We start from the raw sequence: 3,188 nt of genomic DNA, 5'->3' as shown, positions 1-3,188 counted from the left end.
AATGATTAGTCAATTGCATGTCGAGTACGACAAAGTCTACTAGATAGTAGAATTTGTCTACTTGAACCAAAACATCTTCCACAACACCCCTAGGAATCTTAATAGACCTATCAGCCAATTGCAATGTGATAGAAGTAGATTTCAACTCTCACCCAATTCAAGCTGAACATAAACATTATAAGGCAATAAGTTCACACTTGAACCTAAGTCTCATAATGCTTGGCCTATTTTTGAGCTCCCTATCATGCAAGCTATGGTAGGGGATCCTGGGTCCTTGTATTTGGGAGGAGTGTTGGTTTGGATAATAGCACTAACCTGCTCAGTAAGAAAAACTTTCTTTTGCACATTCAATTTTCTTTTTACGGTGCATAAATCCTTTAAAAATTTAGCATAGGTAGGAATCTGTTGAATAGCATCTAACAATGGTATATTAATCCTAACTTGCTTAAAAATTTCAAGAATTTCAGCGTGATGCTTATCTTTGGGCAAAGGGGCTAACCTTTGAGGAAAAGGTGCAAGTGTAGTGCTTGGGACACTTTCAGATTCCAAAGGATCATGTGCCTCATTTTCAGAAGGAGGTTTAGAAGTGTTACCATTCTTTTCTATCTCTTGAGCTGGAATGCCAATCACCTTTCCACTTCTCAAGGTTGTAATAGCCTTGACTTGCTTGACATTTGAAACTCCCGCCACACTTTGAAATTGGTGGTTTTGGCCTTGGGGATTAGGCTGAGAGATTGTACAGGGAACTTCCCTTTCTCTTGAGCACTCACGGTTGTAGTCAACCTTGTAACTGACCCTCGAATCTCAGCAATGGCTTGTGAATTTTGACTGTTGATAGCAGCTTGGCTTTGCATGAATTGCTGAAAATTGGTGGACAGCTGCTGGAAATTGTCTTCAAGGTTCTTTTTCTGAGCTGGGACCATGTGGTTGGCATATTGAGATGGTCCTGGACCTCCTGGGTAGTGTAGGGCACAATTTGTGAAGGACCAGCTATGTTGGGTGCAGGTAAAGCAGCTTGATCACCTCTCCAACTGAAATTAGGGTGATTTCTCCATCCTGAATTGTAGGTGTTGGAATAAGGACCTGAAAAAGACTTAGCAACCATATTAACAGCATTAGATTGATCCAAAAGAACTTCTTTAAAAGCTGGAATGGTTGGGCAATCTTTAGTTGAATGCCCTTGGCCCTCACAAATATTACAGCTCAAGGTAATCTGAGGTACAGCTTGTACTTCATTCACTTTCTTCAGTTCTATGGTTTCTAATTTCTTAGAAATCATAGCCAACCTAGCATTCAAATCATCTACTTCTCTTAGATTATATTTCCCACCCCCTGAAATTGTCCTTGAACTTTCCGACCTATCATGAACATCAGATGTATCCCATGATTGTGCATTTTCAGCTAGATAATCAAAATATTCAAAAGCTTCCTCAGGTTCTTTGTTAAAAAACTCTCCATTACACATTGTTTCCACAAATTGTCTCATTTTTTGTTGCAAACCCTCATAAAAAAAACTAATGACCCTCCAATTCTCATATCCATGATGAGGACATGCATTTAAAAGGTCTTTGAATCGTTCCCAACAATGATAAAATGTTTCCACATCCTTTTGGCAAAAATTCATGATCTGTCTTTTCAAGGCATTGGTTCTATGCATGGGAAAAAATTTCTTTAAAAATTCAGTTTGCATTTCTTCCCAAGTTCCAATGGATCTTGGTCTTAAAGAATTCAACCATGTCTTAGCCTTGTCTTTTAAGGAAAATGGAAACAGTTTCAATCTTATGACCTCATCAGTGCATGTTCTATCCATGAATGTGGAACACACTTCTTCAAACTCTTTGATATGCAACTAGGGGTTTTCAGATTCCATACCATGAAAGTATGGTAATAATGGAATCATCCCGGGTTTGAAATTAAAAGCATTTGCATTAATAGGTAAAATGATGCAAGAAGGTGTGCTAGTCCTAACAGGCTGAAGATATTCTCTAAGAGTTCTGTTTGGATTCTCCACTTCCCTATCATGATGCTCATTTTCAGCCATGATGCTATCAGTGTCTGATGATGATTCAACAGAAGATGATGCAGAGCTAAAAGATGTCAATGATTATGTCCTTAACAGTCAAGATGTATGGTCTCTAGTCCAACCAGTCATACAAACAAGAGCAGATAATCAAAGACCATGAAAAATAAACAGAGAGAAGGGAAAAAGATTAGATGTCACCCAGGCTGTGAAGAGGTTCACAGCTCCACAAACGACCTCTCAGCAGTAGAGGAATGCTCTAATAAGCACCAGTTGTCCTCGGCAACGGCGCCAAAAACTTGACTCGGTTTCGAATGTGCGTCCAAGTGTAGAAGTGTCAAGCTGTATCAAGGATAAGTCCAAGATCGTATTCCACAGGGACAATGGTTTATCAAAGCGTATAAGAGATTTTTGAGTAACAAATGAATCAAGTATGAGAGATGAAAATAAAATTCAAATGCAATGCAAAAAGATAATCGAAGTTGAAATTAGAGTTTCTAAAAAAGAAAACAAATTAACGAACACTTGGGTTGGGTATGAGACTATCTTTATTTCGGATTCTAGATAATTTTCTTGATTAATAATCCAGTCAAGGCATTGATAAACGGAAGATAAAAAGTTATGCTCAAGTTTTGCAATATTTTTTCTAAGGGATTCTCTACTTTACTAGCCAAACACACATTAACAAACAATCGAGAGAAGCCTTGATAATTTTCAAGCTTTTGTTGTGCCTCACGTCAACAACAAAACAAGAGCAAGATCCGTAATCTATTTTCAATTTAAATTCAACTAGTAACTTAGTGAAATCAACATTCAACAACAAAATATAGCATCAAACTAGAACCCAAAATAAATTAAGTCTCATTCCACAACCCAAGTTTTAGAAATTAGTTACACATGATATTTGTAGCAATAAAAATTAATCTAAGTTGAACCATGCGAAAATCTAAGAAAAAAATACCCAAAATAAAAATAAACTAAGCTAAAAATAAGACCAGCCGACTCTCTAGTCCCAAAACGTAAAAGACTAAACTGAAAAAGTGAAATAATGAAAACTAGCTAGCCGCCCCTGTCTAAACGAAAAAGAAAAGAAATAAACTAAAGACTCTGCTGCTCCCCGCTAAACGAATGAAAACCAGATGAAAATAAAAACAAAACCAGCTGCCTC

At 37.2% G+C, this 3,188-nt stretch overlaps 1 non-coding gene across 1 annotated transcript; it reads left to right on the top strand.

Moving 5' to 3' along the window:
* Positions 1–1,535: 1,535 nt before the first annotated feature.
* LOC122283558 lies at positions 1,536–1,643 on the top strand. Its single transcript, XR_006230957.1, has one exon. It is a non-coding gene; the product is annotated as a small nucleolar RNA R71 (small nucleolar RNA).
* The last annotated feature ends 1,545 nt before the right edge of the window (positions 1,644–3,188 follow it).

Source organism: Carya illinoinensis, chromosome 11 (genome assembly GCF_018687715.1).
Source record: "Carya illinoinensis cultivar Pawnee chromosome 11, C.illinoinensisPawnee_v1, whole genome shotgun sequence".
NCBI classification, from domain to species: Eukaryota; Viridiplantae; Streptophyta; class Magnoliopsida; order Fagales; family Juglandaceae; genus Carya; species Carya illinoinensis.
Note: the sequence above shows the minus strand (reverse complement) of the source record. Positions and strands in the feature narration are given on the sequence as shown.